General features: G+C 42.0%; 1 protein-coding gene across 1 annotated transcript in view; it reads left to right on the plus strand.

Moving 5' to 3' along the window:
- Positions 1–5,716: 5,716 nt before the first annotated feature.
- The window catches only part of ahnak (AHNAK nucleoprotein), a 74,932-nt gene continuing 67,127 nt past the window's right edge, over positions 5,717–13,521 (plus strand). The window contains exon 1 of the mRNA XM_051930897.1: positions 5,717–5,907. The gene's annotated coding sequence lies outside the window, so the exon portion shown is untranslated. The remainder of the gene's footprint in view (positions 5,908–13,521) is intronic.

The following is a 13,521-nucleotide window of genomic DNA, read 5'->3' on the forward strand; positions in this document are numbered from 1 at the left end:
TTTGTATAACCCTGAACTTCATAATTAGGTTGGAAAATGGATGAATGGATGGGTAATAAGAGTCATGAATGCCACTGCTGCCGCAGTTTATACATTTAGGATTTTTAATGTGCATTGAAATGGTGTTCTTAATGAAAGATGGAATTTAAAATCATGTTTGATTGAATAAACTGGCTGAGAGTACAGTGGCACAGTGGTTACTGCTGCTGACTTGTAGACACAGGGTACCAATCTACCTATTTGAGTACCAGTCAGAACATTGTGTCTTGGGTGGCACAGTGATATCACTTCTGCCTCGCAGTAAGGAGACCAGGATTTGTGTCCTGGATCCTCCCTGTGTATAATCTGAATGTTCTCCTTGTGTCTGCATGGGTTTCCTTTGGGTATTCCGGTTTCCATCCCACCATCCAAAGACATGTAGGCTAAGTGAACTGGCCCTAGTGTGTGGTTGGGGTGTGTGTGTGTTCACACTGCAAATAACCTTGCCCTGTTGCCCTATTCTTACCTTGCACCCTGTGCTAGCTGGGATAAGCTCCAGCACCCAACATGACCCTGGTCTGGATTAAACAGGTTAGGAAATGACATGATGTGACTCTGTGTCTTCAAGATGTTTCTTCAAGCTCTCCAGTTTTCCTTACACAACCCATGTGAATTTCCCATTGGGATTAATAAAGTATCTATCTATCTATCTATCTAATATATAGGTTAAGTTGATTGTCCATTTTCAGTTGTCCCCATGCGTAACAGAATCTGTCCTATCATTGACTGACATTCTGTCCAGGGCTACCTCCTGAGATATGCAGAATTAGCATTGGGATCGGCTGTGGTTCATCAATGGATAGTAACAATAACTCAGCCACAAGGGATGCACAAACCAGTGTGTTTCTTTGTGTCGGTCCCAAGACCGGATAAATGGGGAGGGTTACGTCAGGAAAGGCATCTGGTGTAAAACTTTCCCAAATCAATATGCAGACAACAATACAAATTTCCATACCGGATTGGTCGAGTTCCGGGTTAACAACGACCGCCACCAGTGCTGTTAGCCAACAGGGTGCTGGCGGAAATTGGGCTACTGTTGGCTGAAGAAGGAGAAGAAGAGGGGGGAGACGTGTCCGGAGGCAGGAGGAGAGGAGGAAGGTAAAGAGAGTGGAACTGAGGGTAGGAACTTTGAATGTTGGCAGTATGACTGGTAAGGGGAGAGAGTTAGCTGATATGATGGAGAGAAGGAAGGTTGATATATTGTGCATGCAAGAGACTAAATGAAAGGGGAGAAAGGCCAGGTGGATCGGAGGTGGATTCAAATTGTTCTATCATGGTGTGGATAGGAGGAGAAATGGAGTAGGGGTTATTCTGAAGGAACAGTATCCATCCATCCATTTTCCAACCCGCTGAATCCGAACACAGGGTCACGGGGGGTCTGCTGGAGCCAATCCCAGCCAACACAGGGCACAAGGCAGGAACCAATCCTGGGCAGGGTGCCAACCCACCGCAGGACACACACCCACACACCAAGCACACACTAGGGCCAATTTAGAATCGCCAATCCACCTAACCAGCATGTCTTTGGACTGTGGGAGGAAACCGGAGCGCCTGGAGGAAACCCACGCAGACACGGGGAGAACATGCAAACTCCACGCAGGGAGGGCCCGGGAAGCGAACCCGGGTCCTCAGATCTCCCAACTGTGAGGCAGCAGCGCTACCCAGTGCGCCACCGTGCCGCCCAGGGACAGTATGTCAAGAGTATTTTGGAGGTGAAAAGAGTGTCAGGCAGAGTAATGATTATGAAGCTGGAAATTGGAGGTGTGATGATGAATGTTGTTAGTGCATATGCACTGCAAGTTGGGTGTGCAATGGATGAGAGAGAAGATTTCTGGAGTGAGTTGGATGAAGTGATGAACAGTGTACCCAAGGGACAGAAAGTGGTGATTGAAGCGGATTTCAGTGGGCATGTTGGTGAAGGGAACAGTGGAGACGAGGAGGTGATGGGTAGGGATGGTGTCAAGGAGAGGAATGAAGAAGGTCAGAGGACAGTGGATTTTGCCAAAAGGATGGACATGGCTGTGGTGAATACGTATTTTAAGAAGAGGGAGGAACATAGGGTGACGTACAAGAATGGAGGAAGATGCACACAGGTAGATTACCTCATATGCAGAAGAGTCAATCTGAAGGAGATTGAAGACTGCAGAGTAGTGGCAGGGGAAAGTGTAGTTAAGCAGCATAGAATGGTGGTCTGTAGGATGACGTTGGAGATCAAGAAGAGGAAGAGAGTGAGGGCAGAGCCAAGGATCAAATGGTGGAAGTTGAAAAAGGAAGACTGCAAGGTTGAGTTTAGGGAGAAGGTGAGACAGGCATTGGGTGGCAGTGAAGAGTTACCAGACAGTTGGGAAACTACAGCAGATGTAGTAAGGGTGACAGCAAGAAGGGTGCTTGGTGTGACATCTGGAAGAGGAAGGAGGAAAAGGAAACCTGGTGGTGGAATGAGGAAATACAGGTGAGATGGAAACGTACTCACAAATGAGGAGAGTGTGTTGAGCAGATGGAAAGAGTACTTTGAAAGGCTGATGAATGAAGAGAACGAGAGAGAGAAGAGGTTGGATGATGTGGAGATAGTGAATTAGGAAGTGCAACGGATTACCAAGGAGGAAGTAAGGACAGCTATGGAGAGGATGAAGAATGGAAAAGCCATTGGTCCAGATGACATACCTGTGGAAGCATGGAGATGTTTAGGAGAGATGGCAGTGGAGTTTTTAACCAGATTGTTTAATTGAATCTTGGAAAGTGAGAGGATGCCTCAGGAGTGGAGAAGAAGTGTACTGGTGCCGATATTTAAGAATAAGGGGGATGTGCAGGACTGTAGTAACTACAGGGGTATAAAATTGATGACCCACAGCATGACGTTATGGGAAAGAGTTGTGGAAGCTAGGTTAAGAAGTGAGGTGATGGTTAGTGAGCAGTAGTATGGTTTCATGCCAAGAAAGAGCACTACAGAAGCGATGTTTGCTCTGAGGGTGTTGATGGAGAAGTATAGAGAAGGCCAGAAGGAGTTGCATTGCGTCTTTGTGGACCTGGAGAAAGCATATGACAGGGTGCCTCAAGAGGAGCTGTGGTATTGTATGAGGAAGTCGGGAGTGGCAGAGAAGTATGTAAGAGTTGTACAGGATATGTATGAGGGAAGTGTGACTGTGGTGAGGTCTGCGGTAGGAGTAACGGATGCATTCAAGGTGGAGGTGGGATTACATCAGGGATCGGTTTCGAGACCTTTCTTATTTGCAATGGTGATGGAAAGGTTGACAGACGAGATAGGCATCCCCGTGGACTATGATGTTTGCTGATGACATTGTGATCTGTAGGGAGCAGGTTGAGGAGACCTTGGAGAGGTGGAGATGTGCTCTGGAGAGGAGAGGAATAAAGGTCAGTAGGAACAAGACAGAATACATGTGTGTAAATGAGAGGGAGGTCAGTGTAATGGTGAGGATGCAAGGAGTAGAGTTGGTGAAGGTGGATGAGTTTAAATACTTGATGAAAAAGTACAGAGTAATGGGTATTGTGGAAGAGAGGTGCAAAAGAGAGCGCAGGCAGGGTGGAATGGGTGTAGAAGAGTGTCGGGAGTGATTTGTGACAGACGGGCATCAGCAAGAGTGAAAGGGATGGTCTACAGGACGGTAGTGAGACCAGCTATGTTATATGGGTTGGAGACGGTGGCACTGACCAGAAAGCAGGAGACAGAGCTGGAGGTGGCAGAGTTAAAGATGCTAAGATTTGCATTGGGTGTGACGAGGATGGACAGGATTAGAAATGAGTACGTTAGAGGGTCAGCTCAAGTTGGACGGTTGGGAGACAAAGTCAGAGAGGCGAGATTACGTTGGTTTGGACATGTGCAGAAGAGAAATGCTGAGTATATTGGGAGAAGGATGCTAAGGATAGAGCTGCCAGGCAAGAGAAAAAGAGGAAGGCCCAAGAGAAGGTTTATGGATGTGGTGAGAGAGGACATGCAGGTGATGGGTGTAACAGAACAAGATGCAGAGAACAAAGATATGGAAGAAGATTATGCGCTGTGGCGACCCCTAACAGATGCAGCCAAAAGAAGAAGAAGAATGGATAGTAACAATAATTGTGAACATTTGTTTTTCTGTGGAATTGAAGCCAGTTTGAGTCACAGATCTTTTCCCTCGGAACCTAGGAAAATGCAGTCTTAGGTTTTTAATTCAAGATTCATTTGCAGACAAATGTGGATAGGAAGGAATACAGACTCACTATGATAGAATTTTGTATTGTCATCAGCAGAGGCAGAAGAAGAAATGGAGATAGGAACTTGCATCTGAAGCTTCCAGTTTAGGTTCTAATTGGCTAAGACACTGTATTGGATAATTTGATTCAGAAAATGGATAGATGGTTAGATATTTATTTTTAGCTTCAGACCTTCTGCCAGGACTGTCAAATAACGTGTACAGCACTGCAAATTTCCTTTATCTAATATCAGGTTTGTTTTAACTTATCAGAACTAATGACTTTGAATTTAAATGTACCTTTATATGGTTTCTGTAGTGCCTTTCATAACAGTTATTTGTGAATGACTGATACACCCATCCATTTATTGAAGCTGCATATTTCAATTTTAGGGTCACTGGAAACTCAGCTACCCAGGGAAAAATAATGTGGATACTCTACCATAAAAACATGCAGACTTCATGCTCACACTGGGGCCCAAATTCAAACCCCAGCATAGCGAAGCTGTAAGTAAACAGCTGTAACTGCAGCACCACTGTACTATCCTTTGGTTTAAAATGCAATATAAAGTTTGATTGATGCTGCCTCGAAGTGGTAGAGTCTGAGGTTCAAATCCTGGCCTGGTCACTACATGTTCAGAGTATTTTCATTCCCCATTTTGTTTTTGTGAATATTATTTGAGTTTGCAGATTTCTCCTCACATACACATGAATGCCCATTTGAACTGATTGGTATACATGTGGGTATAAACATCTGTGCTGAAATGGTCTGGCAACCTGTTTAGTGGTGGTACCTCCTTCGCACTTGATGATTTCAGGATAGCGACCTTTATTATGGCCTTCAGGAAATGGATTGATGAATGAACACTTACAGTGGCTTCAGCTGTAAAGAAAGCACACAACATGCTTTATAGTTATAATTAAGGTATCATCATAGTTGTGTCCTCTGTATAGATAGGTAAACGTGTGTTTTAATTTATCGTTTAATGTGGTAAACTGAAAAAAAAACTTGTGTATAATAGAAATACCAATATATTTTCAAAAGATAACATTTTAGCAATGTATAACTAATGTGTCAGTGTAGTTTTTTTTCGCAAAAGGGGGATGGGCACTAACAATTTTTCAAACAGTTCTTCTGCCAGACAGCAGATGTTGAGAAGTTTTCTGCTGTGTGTATCATGGACTGCTTTTTGTTTTTTGTTTTTTAACTTAACTGACTTTGTACGTGTACTCGGTATATCTGCAGTACAGTTCTTAAAAAAATTAATATGGAGGATGTAAACGACGTCTTTGGGACACTGAGGATTCCGTTTTCCACAAGATCACACTGGCAGACCCTCACACGAACGCACACACACACAAACATGCGAGCGCGCGCCCAGCTTCCCCACCCTTGTGTGTAAACGCTGCGAGCGGCGCTTCCAAAAGGCACAGGGCCACTCCCTGCTCTGCCTCTGCAATACAAGAGCCCAGCCCTTAAACACAACACTGCCATTCTCCACTTTCAGAGCCTGGAGTTACAACTATACAGACTTGGAGAGGAGAGGCACAGCTCACCATAGCAAACTAAGGGAGACACGGCAACAGATTGTTGGGTGGAGGCGCACAGGGTGCCTTTCTAAACTGGGGAAACGGGACTCGCAGCTGAGGATGAGAGCCTGGACACTTTAAACATAAGAAGGTGAGGCTCGTTTACATGTGCCAAACTTATTAGAAACTTGTTGAACTGGAGGGGGTGGGGCACTAAAATATCGAGTGCTGAATGGTTTATGCGAAATGCGAGTTCAAAAATACTAAGCAGGGTAAACTGGTGCTGGATGGTGCAGTTTGGTGTGCATTGTACAGATGAAAGCTGTTGAAACAGAAACATTTTGTTATAAACATGTATTGTCAACTAAATATAGTTTAAAAGTTGTCTGTGTGGTCTTTTCAGTCGATTGATCATATTTTGTCGTTTAGAATTTCCATTTTACAGTGGCTGTTTGTCAGTACAGCGCTGCGTAGTCAAATGTGCAAAGCTCGTGTGGTGTAAGCTGCGCGCAAAGATGCGTAACGTGGAAAGGTGTTGCCCCAGTTTCGTCTGGCACGATGCTGTCAAGGCTTCTGCGTACTTCTGTTTTTCAGAGGATCGAACGAGAAGATCGACTGAATTAATGGGCATAGCGGATATGCAGCATGTTCAATTCTTTTAAATTTCATTTTCTTTTGATATTTTTGCTATTGCACGTAGGCGGGACTTCGTTGAGTGTGATTTTGGGTGTGGGTAGCTTGGTACCTAACTAGCTGTGCGCACCACCTTGATTGGCCCACTGGTCCGATGTGATTAGGACATGCATGTACCCTTTGATCGCCAGGCGTCCCGTTCCTGGATGGCTCCTGTCATGTACCAGTGTATTGGAAAGAAGAGACTCCAGAGGGCAGTTAAATAGATGCCAAATGTAAGCAAATCAGCGTGGACATTGGTACAATCCAGTATTACGCATTTGTACAGACCCTGGTGCAAGAAAGCTTGGCGATCACGTTCGCCAGGAGGATGCCAAAACTGAGGACTAAAAAATAGAGAAGACGGGTGGGTGAAGAGGACATGAGGGTTTAAGTATTATCGAACGTGTTTCGGATGGAAATAAAATCGGTAAAGAAAGGAAGAAAAAAGTTTTGGTGGGCCAAAAAATGCACTAGAACACGCTGCTGGTGCAAGAGGAGATCTTTTCGAATGTGCAGGGTGGATGCGCACAAATGAGTGAAAAAAACTAGAAGAAAATGTGACATTTTTATCTATATGTAGGTGTTATTTGGATTTGAAGAAATGGAATAGAAGGTGTGGTGAAGGAAAGGTTTCTAGAAGGGGGCTGACGAGAAGGAGCGAAGTTGCGCAGCTTTTAAAAAAAAGTTAAAAAACTTTTTTCTTGCTTTTGCAAACTTTTTTTTTTTTTTTTACAGTTTCAATGGGTGGAGTCACGGGATTCATCTTCCCTCCATTCGCTCGTTTTCTTAACCTGGGCTTTCTGCCAAACTGGGGGGGGGGGGGGTTAGGGTTGGAATGTAGTGGCTTGGAAAGACTGACTAATTGAAACCAGGTTTTGGGAAAGAGAGACAGAGAGCGAGCAAGAGAGAGAGAAGGAATGGGAGAGAGGGAGAGGGACTTCGCATGGCAAGGGGATCGAGGAGTGTTATGTATTTAAGGAAGAAAGGGCGTATCGCAGTAGTAGTAGTAGCAGTTGTAGTAATAAGAAAAAAAAAAGCAGATGGAGGATAGTGAGCTACTCGCGATGGAACAGTGATCGCCATTTCCGAAATGTACCCGCTGCATGGCTGGTAGAAAAGTGCTGCATAAAGTTGGAAACTTGAAACCATTTCATTAAGAGTCCTCACTGCTTTGTAGGACATTTTATGTGGGCACCCATTGTAAAAGACACTGTATAAAGTAAAGATAAATTTGCTAATCAATCCTTTTAATAGATGACTACAACAAAATCAGTATTAAATATATATTTTTTTATCAAGTTTAAAGGCCGTTAATATCCTTTTTTTTTTGGTGAAAAGTTGGAACTGCTGTACCTTTGCAGAAAATCGGAGTTTGTAGAAGGAGGGGGCAGGTGTGCATGAGGACAGTGTTGCAAAGGAGAAAGACGTACGACACACCCAGGAAAAGCACTGCACAGGCATGGGACACCTGGCGACACGTTTTCGGGTACCCATTGACACACACTAAGCAATTCCATATCTTAATGTAATTGTACCACCCCCACCACCCTCCCTCTTTCCGTTCCGCATCTGTTTTTCGCTTTTGAAGCAGAGACGACACTCGTGGCGGAGATGCGCGCTTTGCAGTCAGAGTTGGGCGGTGGTTCTCGGAACTGCGCCAAGTGCCGTCCGGATACACTTAGTGCTGCAGCGTCAGTTTGGTTGTAGTGCTGTTGTGATTAAATGTTCAAGAAGAACATGTAGAGCTGGCATTATAAAGTGGGCAGAACTGTCATTTTGAGGGGTACACATCAGACTCGGCCACATCAGTGCTGAAAAGGGGAGCAACCAATTTACTCTCCTCCCAAGTCTCCTACATTTACAGATTCATAGAACAACATTCTGCTTTCTTCGTGGAAGCCAGACCCTCAATGCAGTTTTCAGGCTTCTCAGTTCTTGGGCAAAACTATTTAGATGGCGTTCTGTGTATGTAGCTTGTGTCTGTTCCACTCCTGAAGACGTACTATTTAAAAGTCCATAGAACTTTTCTAAATTTCAATAAAAAGCACATTTTCAACCTGAAAATGTTTAGTTCAGTTAATGACGGGGGCCATCTCAGCACAGGGCACAAATCCATTACATTCACAAATTCATGCACACATCTATGCTTACTTATAGGGGGCAGTTAAGAGCATGTGAAAGAAAACTGTTACACCTGGAGAGATCATGAAGGCACCAGCAACTACTTCATCACTGTGCCAATAATTACATTTAGAATTCTACAGATCCAAAATGAAACCTCAGTGCTTTAGCCTATTATAAATGTAGTTTTCGGCCTTGCCTGCCTCTGCAACAATGCAGATGTACAAAAACAATTAAATATGCAAAGGCTCTTGTATTGTGGGTAGTATTGTTTCTTCACAGAATGTATCTCTTGATTTCAGTTCTAGACTCAGGAGTGTTCTGCTTTAAATTCACATGTTCCACTCATTCATGCTACTTTTTTGTTTATTTCTGGTTTCGGCCTTCAGTGAAGTTATTTGGTTGCTCTAAGATTTCCTTGGGATGAGTGTTCCTGGTTTTACTTGTGTATATACTTTGTAGGGTTCCTGCTTGTCGTGACTAAGCTGGATAAAAGAGCCTGAACGCAAAAGGAGATATGCATATCTCATTTGTACATCTCTACAATAGTTTATACTTAGTCCAGTATAGGATCACAAGTATCTGTGGCCATTCCCTGCAATACCTGGTGAATGAAGGAACCAATTCTAGATAAGGGGCCAATCATACAGACACCACCTTTCACGCACACATTCTAGTTTGGAAATGTCCACTAACATAACGTGCATGCCTTTAGATATGAGAGGAAAGCAGGATACACATAGAAAAGGAGTGAAATTGCAGACTTTATAAAGAAACTAACTTGTGCAGCATAATATATACCTCTTTTTCTCTCATTACACATATGTATGAGTATATAAATAACTCCAACACTTTCCATCTTGGTGCATTTTGCCCAATTAAAATGTGATAGACTACAAGAAATATAAGATGGGAGCCTACAATAATCTCCCAGCATATTAGGTTATGTATTTTTTTTTAATTTGGCAAGTTAATGACTGTCAGTGATAAATTGTCTACATATTTTTCTTTTTCTTTATGGATGTTAACTAGACAGGAACATATCTGTAACATATTTTATAAGGACATTAGCTTTCTCACTAAGGGACTTGTTGAAACTGAGTATTTTGTGCAGTTTTTGCTTTGCAATTTTAATATCTCATCAACAGGAAGGAGCCGATAGCCAAGGTGTGATTTTTCCATTTCAATTCTGCTTTATCACATCAAAGCCTGTCTGTGGACTGGGTGTAGCAGATTTTTTTCTGAGTCACTCCTTTAGTAAAACACCTGAGAATAAACTTTCAATTAACAATAGGAGCTTTCCAGCGGCCAGATTCCAACTGAAGGGTGTGCCTCATTATAAGAAGCAAAGTGATTTTTTTTCCTTATACCCTGTGACTTAAAACCTCAGTCTGGTGACTTTGAGTAAACTGTCTTCAAGCTTGGTAAAAACAGACTTTCTGTTCAGTTTTTCTGCTGGCTAAGAACAGACTCATTTACTCATTTACTGTTGTTCACAAGTGAGAGGTAGAATTCAGTTTCTTGTATGTTAAAAATTTTAGTGAAAAACAAAAACAAACTATTATCCAGTCATAGGACAGATATGCATTTTCACAGCTTTCTCAGGCAATGTCAAACTGAATTGAACTGTTGACTATTATAAATGTGCTCTGATATTGTTTGTCTTGTGTGTGTGTGTGTTTTAGTGAAGTAGTAGGTTTATGTAAATTATCAAATATTTAAGGAGTCTGCACTCATTAACTGAGAATGACATTGGTAGACATTAGGCAACTATCTTCATCTTTATCTGTTCTGTTTAGACTAATCCGCCTGGCTACAGGTTTACTGGATTGTATGTTGGTGCGTTCATTCAAAATCTACACATTACCATCAGTGCAGTTACATTGATTTCCCATCCTGGCATACACCATCCTTACAAAACAGCCTGTGATTAAGAACGAGCACCACAGATACAGAATGGGGATTAAGGTATTGCCTTCAGATTAATCATGTGAGCTACACCCTTAGGTAAATGTCTAGAAACCAGATAAAGGCGCAGCCATATAGTGCAATCAGAACATTTTTGGATTATCTTGAAAGATCACACAGGAAAAAGTTGCTGTTGCTTTCTGCTTTCTGCTTTGTCATGTTAGAGTTGTTAAGTGTGCTAATCACATAAACTCAGACTACAAAGCAAGACACCTATATGTTTTGACAGTTTCCACTAATGTTAAGAAATAGGTTAACAGACTAGCCTAAAACACGTTCAGTGTTTCCAAAAATTAATCGGCATCAAACATATGAACAAATGGTACAATGAAGACTGGCTGTTAACGGACTCTCAGGATCCTTGAATTTAGCTGGCTTGGTTAGATAATTGATAAATTGATGAGTGGTTGATTATGATCTTCTAGTGACAATATGTATGTACGCAGGGGTCAAGAGGGAAAAGTTGTATTAATTTATTATCAAAGTGATGCCGTTGCTCAGTATTACTTCCAGAGAAACACAGTAAAACCATTTTAAGAAAAATGTGAAATGTTATAAAACTTTTAAAACATTTTTTTACATGATTGTTTTATATACAGTCATATGAAAAAGTTTGGGAACCCCTGTCAGCCTGCATAATTTACTCTACTTTCAACAAAAAAGATAACAGTGGTATGTCTTTCATTTCCTAGGAACATTTCAGTACTGGGGTGTTTTTTGAACAAAGATTTTTAGTGAAGCAGTATTTAGTTGTATAAAATTAAATCAAATATGAAAAACTGGCTGTGCAAAAATTTGGGCCCCCTTGTAATTTTGCTGATTTGAATGCATGTAACTGCTCAATAATGATTACTTGCAACACCAAATTGGTTGGATTAGCTCGTTAAGCCTTGAACTTCATAGACAGGTGTGTGCAATCATGAGAAAAGGTATTTAAGGTGGTCAATTACAAGTTGTGCTTCCCTTTGACTCTCTTCTGAAGAGTAACAGTGTGAGATCCTCAAAGTAACTCTCAAAAGATCTGGAAACAAAGATTGTTCAGTATCATGGTTTAGGGGAAGGCTACAAAAAGCTATCTCAGAGGTTTAAACTGTCAGTTTCAACTGTAAGGAATGTAATCATGAAATGGAAGGCCACAGGCACAGTTGTTGTTGTTTTTTTTTGTTGTTGTTTATTTCGCCTAATTTCATGTATTAGGAATTTGTTAGTTTTCGCATACCCCTTGGGGTCAGAGTGCAGGGTCAGCCATTGTACAACGCCCCTGGAGCAATTACAGGTTAAGGGTCTTACTCAAGGGCCCAGCAGAGTAGGATCTCTTTTGGCAGTGATGGGGATTCGAACCGGCAACCTTCTGGATACCAGCACAGATCCTTAGCCTCAGAGCCACCACTCCATCCAAACCCAGGTATGGCAGGCCAAGAAAAATACAGGAGCAGCATATGCTCAGAATTGTGAGAATGGTTACAGACAACCCACAGATCACCTCCAAAGACCTGCAAGAACATCTTGCTGCAGATGGTGTATCTGTACATCGTTCTACAATTCAGCGCAATTTGCACAAAGAACATCTGTATGGCAGGGTGATGAGAAAGAAGCCCTTTCTGCACTCACGCCACAAACAGACTCGCTTGTTGTATGCAAATTCTCATTTAGAAAAGCCAGATTAATTTTGGAACAAAGTGCTTTGGACTGGTGAGACAAAAATTGAGTTATTTGGTCATAACAAAAATCGTTTTGCATGGCGGAAGAAGAACACTGCATTCCAAGAAAAACATCTGCTACCTACTGTCAAATTTGGTGGAGGTTCCATCATGCTGTGGGGCTGTGTGGCTAGTTCAGGGACTGGGGCCCTTGTTAAAGTCGAGGGTCAGATGAATTCAACCCAATATCAACAAATTCTTCAGGATAATGTTCAAGCATCAGTCACAAAGGTGAAGTTACGCAGAGGTTGGATATTCCAACGAGACAATGACCCAAAACACAGTTCGAAATCTACACAGGCATTCATGCAGAGGGAGAAGTACAATATTCTGGAATGGCCGTCACAGTCCCCTGACTTGAATATCATCGAAAATCTATGGGATGATTTGAAGCAGGCTGTCCATGCTCGGCAGCCATCAAGTTTAACTGAACAGGAGAGATTTTGTATGGAAGAATGGTCAAAAATACCTCCATCCAGAATCCAGATACTCATCAAAGGCTATAGGAGGAGTCTAGAGGCTGTTATATTTGCAAAAGGAGGCTCAACTAAGTATTAATGTAATATCTCTGTTGGGGTGCCCAAATTTATACACCTGTCTAATTTTGTTATGATGCATATTGCATATTTTCTGTTAATCCAATAAACTTAATGTCACTACTGAAATACTACTGTTTCCATAAGGCATGTCATATATTAAAAAGGAAGTTGCTACTTTGAAAGCTCAGCCAATGATAAACAAAAATCCAAAGAATTAAGAGGGGTTCCCAAACTTTTTCATATGACTGTATTCAGTATTGTGCAATAGTGGCTTTGTTCAATGATCAATAATCATATTGGTTCACTCTATAGCACACTGATGTATCACAGTCCATCTAACTGGACTACACAGATTTCCTTTTACAACAGTAAAACATGTCAGTCAGTCCTTCTGTTTTGGAAAAAGCAGGTTGCAGAGATGAATGGATGAGGAGGTAAATATTGAGTGATGGGTTACAGTGGTAGAAGTGCACTTTATTGAAACAAGGTAGGTTGCAAGTTCATATCTGAAAGTGTACCACACACATCCGAGCAGGAACCATTCATATTGTGGGGGAGTCAGATCTGTGTCCTTGGGTGATGGTAGCTTCATCCAGTACATAAAAAAGCCTAAGGAAACACTTCATAGATTGGAATGAGGCCAGTCATATTTTTCTTTTCTCTTGTGAATAAAATGGGGAAAACAAGGGATTGGGATCTTTGGAGACATAAAGTAGGACAGAAATAGAAAGTGTTACATGTTAAGTGGGGTTTATGGTTGCA

The sequence above is a fragment of the Erpetoichthys calabaricus genome, chromosome 1 (assembly GCF_900747795.2).
Source record: "Erpetoichthys calabaricus chromosome 1, fErpCal1.3, whole genome shotgun sequence".
NCBI lineage: Eukaryota > Metazoa > Chordata > Cladistia > Polypteriformes > Polypteridae > Erpetoichthys > Erpetoichthys calabaricus.